We start from the raw sequence: 21758 nt of genomic DNA, 5'->3' as shown, positions 1-21758 counted from the left end.
GCTTTCGGTTGTTTTGTCAACCTTCCTCAATTAAACTGACAGTTAAGAATGGAGCATGAGGGCGTGTACTGCCAATCTTGTACGTGAAGTGTGTGATTCACTGTTGGTTGTTGAAGCCTGTGGCTGTAATGCGTGCGGACGTTGCCAGCATTTGTCAATAGTCAAGACTGCTGTTTCGATGATAGGGCGGACTTGACATCCTGTTGACTGAGGTACTGGAGCATTTGATATTCAACGATTCCAACCAGGTGCGTCAGCGATAGTGGCGGGACTTATCTACAATCATGACATTGTGATGTGGGTCAATGTCGTGGTGGGTTGCCCAAACGGGTTCAGCAATAGCTGAGTGCTCCACATCTGCTAAGCGGATTGCTCTTTTGTGTTTGAAAAGGCATTTTTCGAGCCGTCTCCCAGTTTCCCCGATGTAGCAGCTAGTGCAGTCACGGCAAGAGATGCGGTAGACCAATCCGCTTTGTAGTAAGGTGGAGACAGGTGTTTTTACCTTACAGATGAGGGATCGTAATTTTCTGCCTGGGAGTTGTACGCATTTTATCCCATGATTTTAAGACTCTACAAACCTGTTGTGATAGGTTTGGGTAGTATGGGATAAAGGCGCTCGTGGCTGAGTCATTACCTTGGATGTTTCTGTTGGCCGTTACATGGCCATGTGTCTGTAGGTCACACCTGGGATAGCCACACCTCTTGAGATCCGCCTTGACTTTAACAATTTCGGTGCGCCTCTCTAAGTATGGTGTGGTGTTGTCCGACTCTAGCTCGATGGTGAAAAGGTAATGGGATCTGGTACATTTGTAAATGCACGACTCTCTAATTCCTCCATCGCGATGTTTGCCGTGACCAAACTAACTGGGGAACCCATGGCTGTGTCGTGTACTTGTTGGTAAATGGAGTTGTTGAACACGATTGCACTGCTGTTAAGCACAGTCTGAAGGCGGTGGAGATATCGTCTGGTGTTAGTTTGGTTCTGCTGCCAAGGGTTTGATCTTTATCTAAGAGTTGCTTTGCACATGTGATGGCAACTTCTACTGGGATGGAGGTGAAAAGTGAAACGACATCAAATGATGCCATGATTTGATCTTGTGAGATGGATATGGTTCTGATCCGTTCTATGAATTCACTAATGTTAGAGACGGCGTTGGTGGTCTTACCTACTAGGGAGAAAGGAGCCCTGAGACAAACTTAGCTAATTCATAGCTCGGTGAGCCACAACCCACCACAACATTGACCCACATCGCAATGTTGTGATTGTAGATAAGTCCCGCCACTATCGCCGACGTGCCTGGTTGCAATCGTTGAACATCAAATGCTCCAATACCTCAGTCAACAGGAACAGTGGATGTCAAGTCCACCCTATCATCGAAACAGCAATCCTGACTGTTGACAAACGCTGGCAACGTCCGCATGCATTACAGCCACGGGCTTCAACAACCAACAGTTAATCACGGACTTCATGTACAACATTGGCAGTACACGCCCTCATGCTCCATTCTTAACTGTCAGTTTAACTGAGGAAGGTTGACGAAAGCACTTTGTTTGTATGTATCTAATCTAATATATGTATATTTCCCATTATTAAACTTGTCAAAATCTATTTTTGTATCCGTTTTCGCTCTTTTTTTACAGTAATTTTAGTTTCATAATGAATCCAGAGTGCACAGGCCTCTTTAATCGTATTGTAGTTTCTCTTTATGTTCATTTAGGCATTGATGTATTACGATATCACGTGACTTTGGCATGTTACATGTGGGCGTGGAAAGCAGTGAGTGGCAGCTGTAAATCGCTGCATTGTTTCTGAGCTTTAGTCGAAATATGGACTTGTACCCAAGATTTGGATATTACCAAAAATAATATTTTGTTAATAAACAATTTATGCACTAGTCCACATGATTCTAAAGAAAAAAGATTAGGTTACCCCCTCCATTTTGGGAGGGGTGCAAGCTCCCATGGGATTGAAGTGGAGGGAACCTGACCTTTTTTCACCATTAGGGCATATTATTAAACAAGAAAATAAAAATACAGTCATAAAAAAATTTATTTTTTTATGAATGTATTTCTAAATATGACTGTGATTCTAAAGAAAAAAGGTTAGGTTACCTACTCACTTCAGAAGGGTTTCAAGCTCCCATGGGATTCAAATGGAGGTAACCTGACCTTTTTTCACCATTATGGAAACCGTTCATTAGGGCAAGTTACCATTAGTGCTCCTGAGTGCTACCAAAATGGTACTAACCCAATATTATCGTGTATTGTGTTCGCGCACCAATCAGCACATTGTTTGCCACGCCTACCTGTCAATCAATATATCGTTCTCGACTTTGCTCCAGACTGATAACACTTACCGTCTGTTTACCGAACGAGCAGCGCTAGAGTGCTGTATCAGGAAACTAATTTTTCAAGTAAATTATCCAGTGTTTCTCGTCGATCTTGTGTTGGCTTTCTTTACTTTCGCCCTTTTAAGTTTGGTAGCAGAGTTAATAATCCATGGGATAATTTTAAATTATCAAGGAATACAGAGTCCTACAGTAAGCACAAACCAGTGCATAATCAGGTTACAGGGGTTACCAAGTTATGCACACTACAAAATGTCCTTGGCTAAGAGTGTAAAAAAAAAGCAACACTGAATTCATTGCATGTATTAACACTAGAAGGAAAGGTATGAATAACACTGGATATCCATTCAACGCTTTATACACCTCTATCAGATCACCTCGCTGGTGCCTAGTCTCCAGACACTGTAATTTGCAAAACTTAAGCCTTTCTTGGTAAGAGCAACCCTTTGTTCCATTCACTAGTGTTGTTGCCCTTCTCTGTACTCGTTCCAGCAGCTCTACATCCTTCTTGAAATGAGGCCTCCAGACCTGTATACAGTACTCTAGGTGTGGCCTGACCATTGCCTTATACAAGGGAATAATCACCACCTTATCCCTGCTGGAAAAATTCCTGTATATCATTGACAATACTCCATGAGCTACTCTTGCAGCCCGTCTGCACTGCTCAGAGAACTTCATATCTGCCTGCACAACCACCCCCAAGTCCCTTTCATTCTCTACCACTGTCAGTGTAGTACCACAGAGTTGATACGTTGCTCTGGGGTTGTTGTTTCCCATGTGTAGTACTTTACATTTGTCAATGTTAAACTTCATTTGCCACCTCTCAGCCCATCTGCTCAACCTTTCCAGATCCTGTTGCAGCAGCATAGTGTCAGTAGTGTCCTTGACAACCCTGCCAACCTTTGTATCATCTGCAAACTTGGACATTAAGCTTGATATACCATCATCAATATCATTTATAAATACAGAAAACAATAATGGACCCAACACTGAGCCCTGAGGGACTCCACTAATAACATTATTCCACGATGAGCAGTGTTCATTGATTACCACTCTCTGTTTTCTCCCCCTCAACCACCCCTTTATCCATAGCAGCAATTTACCTCCAATGTCACACTGCTCCAATTTGTGTGGCAGTCTTCCATGTGCAGCAGTATCAAAAGCCTTTCTAAGATCCAAGTATATAATATCAAAGCTATTCCCTGCTTCCAGTTCTTTTGTGACTGCATCATAGTATCCAATCAAATTGGTCAGGCAAGACTTCCCCTTAACAAAACCATGCTGTGTCCGAGCTATAACTGAAGTCTTGTCTTGATTATCCTGCAGTGCTTCTTTAACCAGTGCCTCCATTAATTTTCCTGGAACAGAAGTTAAACTCACAGTTCTATAGTTACTTGTGTCAACCTTTGATCCTCCTTTGTGAATTGGGGTCACATTTGCACATTTCCAGTCTATGGGTACCTCCCCTGAGTCCAAGGAAGGTCTCATAATTATGGCTAAGAGTTTGCTTACTTCCTTTGCTGCCTCCTTTAATATAACTGGATAGATCCCATCCACCCCAGGTGCCTTTCTTGTGTTTATCTTCAACAATTTCTCCTCCACTTTACTCTCAGTTATTACAAGATTATCTAGCTTACTGCCAGAGTTGAATACACCTCTGGCATTTCCCTCGCTGAATAACTCCTCATGTGTGAATGTCGATGCAAAATATTCATTTAGTTTGTTAGCTACCTGAGCAGGATCATGAACAGTTGAACCATCGATATCAAGTGGACCAATCTGATTCATCCTCTTCCTTCTAGAGTTTACATAAGTAAAGAACTCTTTGCTGTTTTTCTTTGCATCCTTTTGCGAAAGATTTCTCATAATCTGCTTTTGCCTGCCTAACCTCCTTTGTGACTTGGTTACAGACCAGCTTATATCTATCATAGGCTTCTGTGTCATATGTTAATTTATATGTATCCCATGCATTTTTCTTCTCTGCCATGTGTCTCATTAGTTCATCTGAAATCCATTTAGGCCTAATCCTTGAACAATATTTCTTAGTTTGTATATAAAGCCTAGTAGCTTCCAAGATAAGTTCTTTGAATGCTTCCCATTTTGAATTTGCTGTTGGTAACATCATCAGTTGGTCCCACTGTATAGAATTTAAATACTGTCTCAGACAATCGTAGTCGCCTTTACGAAAGCAATAACCCTTCCCTTTACCTCTGATGGTAGTTACCTCTTTGAGTAAATCCCACTTCAGCACACTGTGATCACTGCCACCTAGTGGTTCCTTTATCTGCTGATTCTTAATGCATGAAGAATGACTACTGATAATCAAATCAAGTATATGACTCCCTCTAGTTGCCTCCCGAACATGCTGATGTAGAAAACAATCATCTAATAAATCCACAAAAGCGCCTTGCTAGTGTGTGAGTGACCAACCCAAAAATTCCAGTCAATATCTGAGAAATTAAAATTCCACATTATAAGACTCTCTGATTTACTGGCCCACTCTATTTCCCTGTACATTTTCTTATTATACCCATCAGAGTCATTAGGCCTATAGCACACTCCTACCCTCAATTTTGATCTCCCAATGCTTATGTCACACCAAACTGACTCAACACTGCACTGTCCAGCGATGTCGACTGACTTCACTTCCTTGGATTTTATTTGTTTCTTAACTAATAGCATAACCCCTCCTCCCTTCCTATCTTGTCTATCCTTTCTGTTGAAGTTTTACTCTCCAAATTCCAGTTCTGCATTCCTTACATCTGTGTGACACCACGTCTCTGATATCCCAACAATATCTGCCTTTGATGCTTTGAGCAATACTTCAAATTCATCAAATTTATTTACCAAACTCCTAGAATTGGTGTACACGCAAGTATACATGCACCTGTTCCTATTCTTAGCTACCCTAACACAACCCATGTATTTACTTGTACCGCAATGACTCCCAGCAGTCTCTGAAACATCCTGCATCTTGTTTTCAAGGCTTCTGCTCATTTCAATAGAAGCAGTGCAAGAATCACTTTCACCTCTGCCAGTGTCTACTGTTAATCTATTAGTCCTTGTATCCCCCCAAGCTAGCAGTTTTCCGACCCACCTAACACTGCCTCGATAGCATCAGCAAATATTCTTGCACCCTTTCTATTTAAGTGAATCCCATCCCTGTAGAAGTAGTCTCTCCTGTTAACAAGTACAGACCAGGCTGAAAAAAATTCTACCCCTTAAGTCTTGCACAATCTTTCCAGGGCCGAATTGATCGACAAGGCTCTAATCATATACTCCCTCCTATCGTGTCTTGGCAGAATTGCAGACACTTTCAAATTCAACCCTAATTCACGGTTTTTTTTTCAACAGTGACCTGTACTTGTTAAGTAATTCTGCCGGTCTCCTACTCTTAATATCATTAGTGCCAACACGTACAACTATATCACATTTTGTGCCCTTAAAAGATGATATCTGCTGTACAACGTCATCAACCTTTGCCCCTGGCAGACATACCCTGGTCCTGTTCCACCTATCCTTTTTACAAAGCATGTTCCCCATTTCCCCTGACAATAGAGTCACCAACAACTACTAATTCCTGTGGGACCAGGAATTCCTGTGTTTCGTGATGACCAAGTGCAAGCTCTGGCGTTGATGTGGGCAGCTGAGAGCTTGATGGCCTGAGAGCGTGATGGGCCCCTCAATTTAGATCCTTCGAAGGCATCCACCTTGTCCTTCAAGCTCTCATATAGGCCCATAACAATGCTGAGTTGTCGCCTGATTTCGTTACACTCCTTGCATCGCACGCGCACGCACGCACACACACACATCCCCCATGGCAATATCATGTCCCGTATCCAATTGCTCCACAAACATCATGCAAGCAGTGCATTTTAAAAGGCTGTGATTCAGAGGGCAACTGCCCCCCCCCCTCAGTTCTCCTCTGAGCCACAGCACTCCCATTAGCTTGAGCATGTGCAATTGATGAAATCTATCCAATTATACTATGAGAAACCAAATACAGAGGATGCGGAAAGGTCAGAGAATGACCACCGCATAACCTCGGAGCAATATAGCCTTAGCTGCTTTTTTTTTTCTTTTGTCCTCGCGTTTTTCCCATTATATATGAGGTTGGCATTTTTTTTTTTTTTTTAACTGTTTTGGCATGAAATTTTTACGGCCGGATGCCCTTCCTGACGCCAACCTTTACCCTTTATCCGGGCTGGGGATATGCGGTGGTTATTCCCTAACCTTCCGCATCCTCCGTATATGGTGGTCACCGGCTCGAACACCGATCTAATCACAAAGCGTGTGCTACGCTCCTGCCCACCTGGCTACGGAGTTGCTAATGCTCCTAAAAAAAAAAAATAATAAAAAATAACAAATAATACTATGAGAAGCTGCAAAAGTGGTGGTTAAACCTTTTGCCATAATAATGAGAGCATCCTTAGATTCAGAGAAAGTTCCTGTAGATGTGCAAATATATCTTCTATTCACAAGGGTGGTTCAAAAAAGTTTGTTTGTTTGTTATTTGGTTTTTAGGAGCATTAGCAACTAAGGCCATATTGCTGCGGGGGTATGCAGTGGTCATTCCCTGACCTTTCCGCATCCTCCGTATTTGGTGGTGACGGGCTCGAACCCCGGTCTAATCAAGAAGCGTGTGCTACGCACTGCTGCTGCTCCTTCCCACCTGGCTACGGACGCGCCTTTCAAAAAAGTGAATAACTATAGACTTGTCAGTTTAACCTGTGTGACAGGTAAAATAATGGAATCATCAGTTGAAGAAGTAATGGAAGTTCATCTTGATAGGGCTAGCCGGGTGGGTAAAGTGCCTGCCTGACAACCCAAAGGTCGCGGGTTCAAATCCCGCCTTGGGCTTGGATCAGAGTAGAAAATGCAAAAACCTTGGGAGGTGCAATGTGGCCACAGAAGCTGATGCGCCAACAACAACAAAAAAAAAAAAAAAAAAAATCTTGATAGGAGTAGAATCATAAGGCAATCACAATATGGGTTTGTTAAAGGGAGATCACACTTCACATAAGATGGTCACAGCGAAACTGGATGCAAAAATAATTCTGACATCATCATCCACTTAGATTTCAGTTTACATTTAGATTTCAGCCCTTGATACCGTATAAAGCATATACAACTGGAGAAATATGGCATTAGCATTTAGGAAAGTTTTTTGGATAGTAAGTGGTAGGAGACAAAGGTGGTTATAAATCACACTGTTCTTCGTGGACTAATGAGATGAAGATCAATGGTTATAAATGGCCATTTCTCTTCTGAGACTAATGTGATGAAAGCAATGGTTATAAATGACCATTGCTCTTCATGGACTAATGTGATGAGTGGAGTTCCACAGAGTTCAGTGTTGGGCACCATACCATTTTTAATGTTAAATTAATTAAACATTAAAACTTGAAATACCTAATAAACATTAGGTATTTCAAGTTTAATGTCTAAGTTCACCGATGATACAAAGGTGGGAACTGTGATTATCAGGGTATGCTACTTCAAGAGAATCTAGAAAAATTAGGCAGATGGGCTGAGAAGTAGCAATTAAGGTTTAACAGTGATAAATGAAAGGTACTGCATTTGGAAAGCAGTAATCCCAGAGAAGCTGCAAAAGAGGTGGCTTGGGTGATACTAAACTCAAAGTAACAATGAAAAAGATCAAGGGGTAATTTCTGATAAGAAAATCCCTCTGAAGTGCAAACTGAGAGAAAACCAGCTACACAACTTCAAAAAGAGAGACGGAAAGAAGACCATAAGATGGAAGCTTGTTTAGAAGACCTTATTTCAAACATGATTGAGGGGAGCCACTGGACTTCTCAAAACTTTTCTACCAAATTTGTACAAGGATGAGTAATATGCACACCAAAATCTCTCTGACAGATTGGGACTGAATAACCTAAACTGGCAGTCATTAATGATTGGAAGATTTCAAGACAGTATAAGGGCATTTGAAAGATATCTCCATTACATGAAAAGAGTTCACATATGTGCAATGGAATGATAATAACTGGAAGGGAAGAATTTAATATAAGTCTAGGAAATTATGGAATATGAATAAATTTACATGCAGAAGGAAAAATGGTAACAGAATAAACAAGTAAAACAGAAAACAGAAGTCAATTCTGGTGCAAAAAAGAAGTGAAGAAATGTAATCAGGACATGCACACTCCTTGGCACCAAGATTCTTCTGTTTTTCTGTTGGAAGAAAATGAAATGTGTGTTCAGTATAGACTTTTCAAGGTCATTGATGAAACAGTTAGATGAAAAGTAATATCTTATTAAGTCAACTGTATTTTTGTTTGAGAATACAACCATCTGGATGTGCCAGAGGTGACATATGGATGAAGAGAAATTGTGGCCAATAGCTTTGTCAAAAGGCTAAAAACAACTACCACTTGGGTAAGATACAAGTTTCCTAAGTTTCTACTTTTGAAAATTGAATTTAAACTTATAAGTTGTTTACAACTGTTGTGAACTTTAGTGTAAGTACAAAATGCAGCTGGAGATTTGGATATAAATCAAATGCATATATAATTAACCCCAGGGGCTCACATCTAGTGAGTAAGGGTTTGGCACACCCAGGGTTCTGAGCTGGATATCATCATTCTTCTCTTTCTTGATTCCCTTCTACTTCTGACTCTCTCTGGGTAATTCAGAAAATTTTTTTTTTGTAGTGCAGCATAAGCCTCAAGCTTCCTTGCACCATATGGCTAATAATATATTGGGAATATACAGACAAACAGATTAACAATGGCCACAGGCAGAGGTGAAAATGATATGATTCTTGAACCGCTTCTACTAGAATGAGCAGCAGCATGGAAAGCAAGGTGCTAGGGATTTCTAGAACTACTGGGAGTCATCATGGAACAAAGAACAGTTGCATGTATACTTCCATGCACACCAATGCTAGGAGTATAGCAAATAAATTTGATGAATTTGAAGTGCTGCTCAAGACATCAAAGGCAGATATTGTTGAGACATCAGAGACATGCTGTCACATGGATATAAAGAATACAAAATTTGAATTTTGAGAGTACAATGTGTACACAAAGGACAGAATGAATAGAAGGCAAGAGGGATTATGCTGTTAGTTAGGAAACACAAAATCTAAGGCAGTGCATCCAGTTGATGCATCCAGTTGACATGGGTGATAAGTACAAAGCTGAATCAGTTTATTGTGATATAATCACTGGAAAAACAAAATTGGGAGCAGGAGTGTGTTATAGGCCTAATGACTGTGATGACTATACCAGACAGGGAAATAGAGTGGGCCAGTAAATCAGAATGTCTCATAATTGGGGGTTTTGACTGGATATCAACTGGAACTTGTAGGCTGGTCACTCACACACTAGCAAGACTTTTGTGGATTTACTGGATAACTGTTTTCAACAGCAGCATGTTTGAGAGTCAACCAGAAGGAGCAATACTCTTGATCTGATTATCAGCAGTGATTATTCATGCATTACAAATCTGCAGATAAAAGAACCACTAGGTGGCAGTTATCACAGTGTAGTGATGTGGGGTTTTACTTAAAGATGTAACTACCATCAGGGGTAAAGGGAAGGGTTTTTGCTTTCATAAAGGCGACTGTAATTGGTTTCAGACATTTTTTAAATTCTATACAGTGGGACCAACAGTAAATTCTAAATGGCAAGCATTCAAGGAATTAATCTTGGAAGCTACTAGGTTCTTCATAACAAAGAAATACTGTTCAAGGTTTTGGCCTATATAGATGTCAGATGAAGTAATGGGACTTGTGGCAGAAAAAAAAAATGCATGGGATGCATATAAATTATCAGGTGACACTGAAGCCTATGGTAGATATAAGCTACTCCGTAATAAAGTCAAAAAGGAGGTTACGAAAAATCTTTGGTAGAGGATGCAAAGAAAGACAGCAAAGATTTCTTTACTTATATAAACTCCAGAAAGAAGGAAATAAATTGGTCCACTTGCTATCAATGGTTCGATTGTTGATGATCCTGCTTGGGTAGCTGACAAACTGAATGAGTAATTTGTATCTATGCACACACATGAGGAATTCTGTAGAGAAGTGGAGGCCAGAAGTTTATCAAACTAATAGGGAGCTAAATGACTTTGGAATAACTGAGAGGAAAGTGGAGAAGAAATTGAAGTTAAACATAAGAAAGGCACCTGGGATCTATCCAGTTATATTAAGAGAGGCAGCAAAGGAAGTAAGCAAACCCATAGTCATAATTATGAGAGCATGTTTGGATTCAGGGGAGGTCCCCACAGACTGGAGGTGTATATATCCCCACTTCACAAAGGGAATTAAAAGGGTGACATGAGTAATTACAGACCTATTAGTTTAACTTCTACTCAAGGAAAAGTAATGGAATCACTTGTTAAAAAAGCAATGCAGGATCATCCAGACAAGACTGAAATTATAATTCAGACACAGCATGAGAAATCTTGCCTGACCAATTGGATACTACGATATTCACAAAGGAACTGGATTCAAAAAATAAATTTGATATCATATACAGTGTAATTTGATTTCAGGAAAGCTTTTGATACTGTTGCACATAAAAGACTGGAGGGTATCATACGGAAGTGTTCCACGTACTATATTGAGGTAAACTCCTCTTATTAATTTACTAATAAAAGACTGCTGTACAAATTGAGTAGTATAGCATTAAGAGAAAGTTGCTGCTATGGATAAAAGGTTGGTTGAGTGGAAGAAGACAGAGAGTAGTAATCAATGGACATTGCTCTTCGTGGATTAATTTTATTAGTGGAGTCCCCAAGGTTGTGTTGGGACCATCATTGTTTTCTATATTTATCAATGATATTGATAAAAGTATAACAGGCTTAATGTCCAAGTTTGCAGTGATACAAAGGTTGGCAAAACTGTCATCTCATGACAGTAATGACAGCACGCTGCTGCAATAGAATCTAGAAAAGCTGGGCAGATAGATTGAGATGTGACAGCTGAAATTTAACATTGACAAATGCAAAGTACTGTATATGGTATCATCTCATGTCAAGTGGTCTAGGGGGTCCTTGCTTGACCATCTTCAATTTTGTTGAAACTTGGTGTAGATGTTTAAACAGGTTTCAAATGAAGCTGTGCAAAATTTCAGTTCAAAATATAGTATGCTTGAGGCACCAGCACCTTTTTTGAGGAGGTCACTTGTGTTATGCAGAATAAATCACAAAAAATTTTCAAAATTTTAAGTGTTACTGTTGCATAACAGTGAGAGGTAGTGCTCTGACACTTGGTATACCTAGTTGAAGTTTGGCATAGAATGCAAAACTTTTGGTGTCCAGGCTCCAAAACCTTCACATTTTTTACAATGCAGTCTAAAACTGGCACCAAAAATTTGTCGTGATAAATTTAAGCAAGACTTTTGAAAGTCATAACTTTGAAATAAAAACCTTTGGTACCTTCTTCTTTGGACATTCCACTTACCAACTGCATGAATTCAGCCTAACTGAATATCAGCTCTTATACTTGTTTTTCTGGCTGAGATATTTTCCTTCAAAGATTGACTTAAAATCTGAAAGTTAATGAACTATCTTAAGGGGAAAATATCTTAATGTGGCCACCTTCAATTCTCTTGTTTTTGCCACAACTGGAAAGAGCAGAGTTTTGGCTACAAGGATCATTGTTTATCTGTTTTGTGTCTTTGCACTAAGGACCTAAAATTAAGCCTAAACATCAATTAGTTTTATGTGCCATATTGTTATTTTATGAGATCGTTTTTGTTGCAAAACACTTCCTTAATCCTGCCTAATGTTTAGAATAATCTAGAAATGGAGTATATTCTAGAATTCTGGAATATTCTAGATGAATATCCAAGAATTATAGAATAATCTAGATCATTCTTGAATTCCAAAAAACTGATGAACATTCTAGAACTTTAGAATATTCTAGAATCATACAAAAAAAGTATAAATAGCTGATATTTGAACCATGCTGTTATTAATATCAGCTATTTATACTTTTTTTGTATTTATTTCTGACTAATAAGTGGAAACGTCCACTTTTAGTCAATGCATGAAAGCCATAGAATCAGATTTTGCTGTAGATAAGCTTGACATGCACAATCAGTCATATGGATAATTCTAAATGTCATGTGCTATCATATACATGCAAAACTGGGTTAAAATTATTTAAAGAATTTGAAGAACAATAGCTGATAGGTCGACGCTGTGGATTAAAACTGGGTGAAGAAGACACAATTTGTATACATCATGAAGCTTTGCTTTTGACAAAATTTGAATTTTTGCAGCGTTCATGTTGCAATCCTTTTCAGAAGAAAAATCATATAGTGAAAAAAAATTTACAACCAATTGATTTGTCAATGGCAGACTACCTGAAAGACCTAACAAAGGTAGACATAAAACCAGGCTAGAAGCTGTGCCCATCATGCTGAAAAGAGTCTAACAGCCGAAAAGCAGCAACAGGAACATCAACTTCATCTGGATCAGACAATGATGACAAAATGCATGTGATTGAAAGGTTGAACACAAGTTTGATGGCTATTGGTATTTCTCCTCTGAAATTTCAGCAAATGGCTAAGACTCACAAGGCTATACCAAAAGGAAAACAAGTCAAGTACAAGATGTAATTGCCGGTAAAACTGCATCTATTGGTGGCTTGGATCCAAATGACATCATGGAGCCAAGTGCAAGTCATCAGTGTGCAAATTGCTTAGATTACAATAAGTTGCTGAAAGAATTGGAAGAAAAGTTGATGGTATCAATTCATTCAGAAAAACTTCAAATATTAACACTAGCTCCAGTTAGTTGGTCCATTAAGAAAACAATGGAAGAGTTTAGTGTCTCAGAAAGAATGGTCAAGAAAGCTAGAAAACTTAAAGCAGAAGAAGAAATCATGGCCATACCTGGAAAAACACTAGCCATGGCAAGTCCCCATGTGATGGAATTGGTGGAACAATAAAACAATTGGCAGCACGTGCAAGTCTCCAATGCCCAATTTAAAACCAAATCCGGACACCAAAAAACATGTTTGAATTTTGTGACAAGCGTGTGACTGGAATAAAATTCTGTTTTATTTCTCAAGAGGAAATTGAGCAAGTAAGGCCATTTCAAGAGAAAAGATTCATAGATGGTTATACTATTGCTGGAACAAGAGAAAATCATCACTTCATTCCTATTGATGCAAGACAGATTCGTGTTTCCAGAGTATCAAATGGCAGGCCATCATCATTTGTAGCTCATGTAGATCAGACTAGTGAAACCAATATTCAATTAGGGCCAATTGTTAGTTTACAACCCAGCCAATACATTGCCTGTATTTATGACAATAATTGGTGGATTGGAAATATTTGTGAAATTTCATTTGAAGAACATGATGTATTGGTAAATTTTATGCATCCTCATGGAGCAGCTCTCTCATTTCACTGGCCTGCTAGACAAGATGTCTGCTGGATTCCTGAACAACAAATTATTGCCAATCTTCCACACCAAAAACAACAACAATGGGACGACAATATAGCTTGCCTGAAGTAGTAATATCAACCACTAATATAAAATTCCAGTCCATTACGAAGCAGTAATTCAATATTTTCACACACACTCGCTTATTTCAAATTGTATTGTGTTTTAAATAAATTTTGTTGCGGTTATAACTTCTTTCAAGCTTAGAAACCAATAGAACATCATCTTTATGCTTGGAATCCTGAATAAAGACCACTTTTCAGGCTTGGGAACTTGCACTAAAGAAACCCATGCAATTTCTTTTTTTGCCATTTGCACCCCCATTGTAAAAAATACAGATCTTTTTGTGCATCCTTAAACCAAAGGGCAGAGTAATTTCAGAAAATTTCACGCTTGTTAATGCAATAGTTCTGTCCTTATTGAGATGTGCAACTTCACCATCAAATAAGTATACAAATATTATGTGTAAAATATAAATTGTTTAAGGCCATTTTTTTTAGGCCTTAAGTAGCAAGACACAAAACTGAAAAACCACGATTCTTGTTGCTTAAAACCTACTCTTTCCATTGGTGGCAAAAACAAGAGAACTGAAGGTGTCCCACATTAAGATATTTGCCCCTAAAGATAGGTCAAATTTTGAGTCTATCTTTGAAGGAAAATATCTCAGCCAGCAAACAAGTATAAGAGCTCATATTTAGTTGGGCTGAATTCATGCAGATGTTAAATGGAATGCCCAAAGAAGAAGGTACCAAAGGTTTTTATTTCAAAGTTATGACTTTCAAAAGTCTTGCTTAAATTTGTCGTGACAAATTTTTGGTGTCAGTTTTAGACTGCATTGTAAAAAATGTGAAGGTTTTTGAGCCTGGACACCAAACGTTTTGCATTCTCTGCCAAAAGTAACTATGTATACCAAGTTTCAGAGCACTAGCTCTCAATGTTGTGCAATAGTAACACTTAAAACTTTGAAACATTTTGTAATTTGCAGTTAGATATGGTGCCAGGACAGCTCAAGTGGTTTTGTCAATGATATACAGAAACTTTGCTAGCAGTGATAAGGAGGCGATTATCCCTTTGTATAAGGCCATGGTTAGGCTGCATCTTGAGTACTATATACAGGTCTCGAGGACTCACTTTAGGAAGGATGTAGGTCTACTGGAACGGGTGCAGAGAAGGGCAATCAGATTGGTGAAGGGAACAAATGGGCGCTTTTACCTAGAAAGGTTTCAGTTCTGCAAATTGCAGCATCTTGAGGTGTTTAAACTCTTGACTGGATTGAGTAAGTTGAATGTTAATGGTATTCTTCCACTTGCTGAGACTACACATGAAAGGATGTTTGCAGGAGAGACGTGTAGAAGTTTGCCTTCAGCTAGCAGGTGGCTGATTGTTGGATCTGTTGTTATGAAAGTGGGTGGGTTGAATAAATTCAAGGGAGAACTAGACAAATTTTTGGAGGGTACGGATGGATGAATTGTTTTTTTTTTTGCTGATGCTATATAAACTTGCTTTCTTGCATCATTTGCCATTAATACTACATCATTGTCATTAACTATGACTGTAAGCAGCCAAACACTGAAACAGGGATCAATCACATTCATAACATTAGTCCACGAACAGCAAACAGCCATAAATAACCAGTGGTGAGCTATAGTGGGCTTGTGAGAGCCCATTGTTATTTTTTTTTAAATTTGCGAACCCATTGTCATTTTTTTTGAAAATTTGCGAGCCCATTGTTGAGACAATCATTTATTTTACAAATGAAATTCTGAATGCAATTATTGAGTATCCAGAGCCGAAACTAAAGTGGGACGAACAGGGCCCCATTCCCAGCATTTTAATGGTACAATCGATCGGTTATGTATTTTAAAATTGCTTCATTTTTTATTTAATTAGAGTCGGACCTCTGTTTAAAGAACTTCTTTATAGTGAATTTTTTTGATTCCCCTTGGTAATTTGAAAGTGCAAATTAAGGGTAAAAGGGATTACCGTTTCAGAATGTTAGTGGTGTCCATAAAACTTATGCAGTTCACATACCGAGAAGTCGCGCTAGTCAATATGCTTTCCATAGCCAGTCAGAGGATTAAGAAGATTCTCGGAGTAAAGGGGAACCACAACCTGTGTTGTGGTTCGACAAACGGGCATATGTTTTTCAGAGAAGTGAGTGATCCATGCCTTTCAGTAAATTTCTCCTGTCTATGTTTACATGGTCACAGTAGCTAATATCCGCATGATTCCGACATTTTGCACTGTATTCAAAGAATTAGTAAGAGTAGCAATGTAGGGGGGGGAATGAGGCAACTAAGATACTATATAAACTTTACGAAGATGAAACGTTGGCAAATTCTGAAGCTTTGTCTAGACCTTCACTGTGTCGAAAATGTTCTAATATATAATGGCATACAGGCAATAATTTTTAAAAAAAATTATCACCAATCTCCAAAAAACTAGTGCGAATTAAGGATGATTACTAAAGAACTTGATGTATGTATAAACTATAAAGATCGGTCATGTGTTCCGGCCACGATGAGCAGCTTGTAGCTTGCGGACGGCAATTGTGGATTGGAGGAATTATCCCGCTTTATGCAAACATTTTGAATCAGGAGTTAAATATTCCAGATTATTAAATCAACTTTTAAATTTGGAATTTCTTAACTATTTAGCACTAATGACTGACATCCTGCAGGAGCTCTCTTACCTTTCAGAAGCTTTACAGAATGACAATGGTAAAAGCATATAAATTAATTATTCGAACTATCAATGCTATTGTTAATTTGAAAAATTCTGAAGGAAATTATGAATCTAAAATTGGGAGCATGTTGAAGTGGAAAGAATTTGAAGGAATAAAAATCGAAAGTAAAAAAAAATTACCTCATGACAAGTTATTAAATGCATTGTTTTATCCTTAAAGATAAGTTATTAATGCAACAGGGTGATTTTAAATTAAATAAAGAAAATAATGATACTATTGAAAGAAATTTTAAACATATGCTACCCGAAATCATGGAATGTGAAAGAACTTTCGTCTCAGTGGCAGGACGGTGAAAACTGAATAAGAAATTTAAGTTTTCTGATAAAATATGAAATAAAAATTAATGATTTTAAAGATTTTGTCGAAGACAGTTTATATTTAAAATCGAGTTAAATTACCTTTTCAATTAAGAAAACCAGAAAATATCTTTGAAACCATTGCAATTAGCAGTGCTGAAGCTGAGTGAACTTTTAGCGTAATCAATAATATTGTGTAAATTAAACATGTTGCAGATTATGATGACCATACATCTAAATGGAAAACCATTGCTTCAATTTGATCCAGATCGTTATGTCAAATCATTCCTCTGTAATCATCACTAAGCTATTGAGCAAAACAGATGATCAACAACAAATATTAATAAAGAAGTAAATTCTATATGGCAATTTTTAGAATAAATTTTTCTTGAATATTTGTGAAATAATTTTTTTTCATGTAATCTGTGATTTTTTTTGTGTACTTTTTCTAGAAAGTTTGTTTTTTATGTAATATTTATTTTTATATTGTGGAATGTTTTGTGATAGTTTTTATGTTATTTGTGATATGAAAAATATTTCATGTTATTTTTTATTCATAATATTAAAATTTTATCATGAAAAAAATGCATCCATTATATTTCCCTAGTTGTTAAAAAAAGACGAATAAAAAAGTTGCGCATGTGCTGAGCACGCGTGATAGATGGTTTATGTAAAACATCCTTCACATTTCTTTTAGGTATTTTGATTGTACATATTGATTACAAAATAAAAGAGCTTTTTATTGCAATTATTTTATTCATCATTCATAGATTTTCATAATTTCTGGAAGATAAGATACAATGGATTTATGATAACTAAAGTACGAGATACTCGTGACTGTAACGTATCTAAGTGTCTCTGTAAAACAGCACAAATCTTGTAGTTGAAGCGACATACGCAGCTCTTAGGGGCACCTAACAATGGAATGTAACGAAAATGCGAGACGAAAAAAGAAATTGTTGACAAATATTTGTATTGTTGCAATCATACTTACTTACTGCAGTAGTATGATTCAGAAAGCATGACTGTGACATCATACTATTCAAAAATTCTAAAAAGTTAGAACTCCAGACACTGTGGTATCCAGTTATCATCGTAAGGCGAGGCATGATGACCAGGTTTTTAAGGTTTTTAGTTTTTTTTAAGATAGATGTAGGAACGTTTTACACATTCTCTTATATGCATGGTTAAAGGGATAATAAGCCGCCCGACTCGAGTTATCATACCGGTCACAAAAAATGTGTCACACGCTCTAATCACACTACTAGTAGCGCGAGCATGTGAAGTGCCACTGGTGGAAGCCGCGGATGACTTCACTTCAGTGACCGATCAAATTTACTCAGTAGAAAGTCACAAAAACTGTGAGCCCATTGTTAAAATATACACAGCTCACCACTGTAAATAACCACCATTTCATGCCACTCAACAATCCCTTTATCCATAGCAGCAGCATTCCCCCAATGCCACATTGCTCTAACTTGCAGCTCAATAAGGAAGAGTATCAAAAAGGCTTCCTTAAAATGTACAAATATGATGTCAAAATAAATTTATTTTTTGCACCCAGTTGCTTTGTTACCATATCATATAGTAATAGTGGCATGTGATGCAAGAAAGCAAGCTTATGAGCTTATGCAGCATCAACCAAAAAAAAAAAATTCACACAACCATTCCCTCCAAATGTTTGTCCAGTTCCTCCTTGAATTTATTAAGCTACCAACTTCCACAATGACAGATGGAAGTTTGTTCCAGCAATTAACCACCACTGGCTAAAGGCAAATTTCCGCACATCTATTCTACAACTGTCTTTCATCAATTTGAATTTATGACCCCTTAGGTTCGTAATTTCAGCAAATATTTGGAAATATTTGTGAATTCAGCATGCTCAACCCATTCAAGACCTTATACACCTCAATCAGATCACCTCGCAGGTGCCTAGTCTCCTGCCGCTATAATTTGCAGAACTTAAGCCTCCCTTGGTAAGAGGATTCCTTTATTCCCCTCACCAATCTTGTTGCCCTTCTCTGTACATGCTCAAGCAAATCTACATCCTTCCTAAAATGAGACCTCCTGTACGCAGTACTCAAGGTGTGGCCTAATCATTGCCTTATACAAAGGGATAATCACCTCCTTTTCCCTGCTAGCAAAATTCCTGTATATCATTGACAAAACCCCATGACTGACTGGGAATAATTGTGCAGTCATATCTGACTGCACAATTATTCCCAGGTCTTTTTCATTTTCTACCACCCTAAGTATAGTACCACACAGTTCGTACATTCCTCTGGGGTTACTTCTACTCATATGCAGTAGTTTGCATTTGTCAATGTTAAACTTCAGTTGTCACTTCTCTGCCCAAATTTTCTAGATCCTGTTGCAGTAGAACACTGCAATTACTGTCATTAACAACCCTGCCAACCTTTGTATCAGCTGCAAACTTCGACACTAAGCCTGATATACCTTCATCAATATCATTGATAAATATACAAAACAACAGTGGGCCCAACATCGAACCTTGTGGGACTCCACTAATAACATTAGTCCACGAAGAGCAGTGTCCATTGATTACCACCCTCTGTCTTCTCTCACTCAACCACCCTTTTATCCATTATAGCAACTTACCCTTAATACCATTCCCCTCCAATTTGTACAGTAGTCTTCCATGTGTAATAGTGTCAAAAGCTTTCCTGAAATCCAAGTATATGATATCAAAATTATTTTTTGCATCCAGTTCCTTTGTAACCATATTATAGTATCCAATCAAATTTGTCAGACAAGACTTCCCCTTAATAAATCCATCCTGTCTGAATTATTGCTGCAGTCATGTCTAAATGATCCTGTAATGCATCTTTAACCAGTGACTCCATTATTTTACCCGGAATGGATCATGGAGCTAATCAACTGAATAGCGTATAACTGCATTCCCATCAAGATAATCTTGCACTGCTTCTTTAAATACTGATCTATTTTATTTTCTCTGGAAAATAAGCCAAGTTTATAAGGTCTGTAATTAGTCGTCTCACTTTTTCATTCTCCCTCTTCCTTTGTGAATAGGACATTTGCATCATCTGAATACAAGGATGCTCCCATTATTAAGCTAAAGGTTTGATTACTTCATTTGTTACTTTTAACATAACTGAATAGATTCCATCAGCCCTCGGGTGACTTATTCCCAATTCCTTTCAGTTAGCATATCATTTAAGTCACAATCAAAATTAGATAGACTTCTAGAATACCCCCAGAAAATTTCATGTGTGAATGTAGTTGGAAAATATTTATTCAGTTTGTCAGCAACCTGTACAACTGAATGGGGTAAAAATTACACAACATCTAAATGCATTTACCATTAAGTTAGAAAGCAGTAATTCAAAAATTATATATATAGGGTAGGAAGAGATAGGTATTAACACAAAAATAAGGAAAAAATGGCATATTCTGACTTAACCCCATGGAAGGTGCCCAGGGCCACAAACAATAATTCACCAGTTTGTGTTCTTCATCTACTCTGTTCACACAGCTGAAACCCCCAGCAGCTCTCTCTGGAAATGCTTTCTATGATTTCTTCCCTGAAAGTTTTAGAAATCTCTGTTAATTTTCATGCAAACAGAAAAGTGTTGAGTGACACATTTGTGCCCAATTATTTTATGGACCAGTTGTGGTGTAGAAATTTTAAAGATACTGAAATTCCTGAAGATCATATCCATTCAACAGATCAAGTGTTGGCAAGGAATAAAAAAATGGGACAAATCAACATAACTTTGTGGCACAATTCTCTGGTGTGCTATTACCTTCAGCCATGTGGCAAGGCACCTCCGTAGCCAGGTGGGAAGGAGCAGCAGTGCGTAGCACACGCTTCTTGATTAGACTGGGGTTCGACCCCGTCACCACCAAATACGGAGGATGCGGAAAGGTCAGGGAATGACCACCGCATATCCCGGAGAAATATGGCTTTAGTTGCTAATGCTCCTAAAAACCAAATAACAACAACAACCATGTGGCACGACATTGTAAGAGTGACATCTTCTGTGGGCACTGTGGTGGGCGAGACCATTCTTTTAAAGACTGTCCAAAAGGTGGAGATCCTTGATGTGCGAGCTGCTGAAGGAGGAAGCTCCCTTCAGAGCATGCTGTAGTTGATAAATGCTGCTGTGATGTTAATCAAGCCCTAGATGTGGTTAGACAAAGGACAGATTATGCACAAAAATATTCATTACGTAGCACTCTGGAGAAGGGGAGTGAGATAACCTAGCAGACCATCAAGGAGTGAGGGGCAGCACAGCCAATGGGTTGTATTAATTGATACTCACACAGTGCCCCAGAAGCCATAACCCCATATGCCTTAAGAACTGGTATGAATTTGGGTAGTCCCATAAATGTGTTTGAGGGTTCCTAGCCATGTGCAACAGTCATCATTGAGAAGACCTGATAGGGCTTTAATAATCACTGGTTAAGTGTCATATTTTGTGTACAATTATTGACAACATACTTTCCTCCAATCAGTAATGTATTCTGGTTTTATGACAAAGCATCATCTATAATCCAACTGTTCCTTTTTACATTTCATGCAGAGGTGCTCCTATTATTTACAGGCTGGCAGTCCAAATGTTGAAGCAAATGGGGTTTTTTGATTTGTATTCACTTGATGACAGGTGAAAAAGGGGTTTTATTCTCAAAAATTTATTAAAAATATGTTTGGAATATAAAAACAAATGGGTTTTTCGTGGTTGTCTTCATAATAGATTGAAAATTAAGGTGGATCAAAAATGTATATTATTTCTTGATGATTTAAAATTGCAGGCAAGCATGCACTCATTGGATTAACAATCATCAATGTGCCTGATTATGGATAAAAAATACAATAAATTAAACATTAAACTTGGTGCATGCAAAAACATTTCATCACAAAAAATAAATAAATAAAATGGCTTAAAGTTTACAAGTTTTGTT

At 38.1% G+C, this 21758-nt stretch overlaps 1 protein-coding gene across 3 annotated transcripts in view; it reads right to left on the bottom strand.

Annotated features, from left to right (window-relative positions):
- Window positions 1-21758, bottom strand: part of LOC150081492 (glyoxylate reductase/hydroxypyruvate reductase-like) — a 240693-nt gene that overhangs the window by 218529 nt on the left and 406 nt on the right. The window lies entirely within an intron of this gene.

The sequence above is a fragment of the Mastigoproctus giganteus genome, chromosome 8 (assembly GCF_048544385.1).
Source record: "Mastigoproctus giganteus isolate SK-2022 chromosome 8, ASM4854438v1, whole genome shotgun sequence".
Taxonomy (NCBI): Eukaryota; Metazoa; Arthropoda; class Arachnida; order Uropygi; family Thelyphonidae; genus Mastigoproctus; species Mastigoproctus giganteus.
Note: the sequence above shows the minus strand (reverse complement) of the source record. Positions and strands in the feature narration are given on the sequence as shown.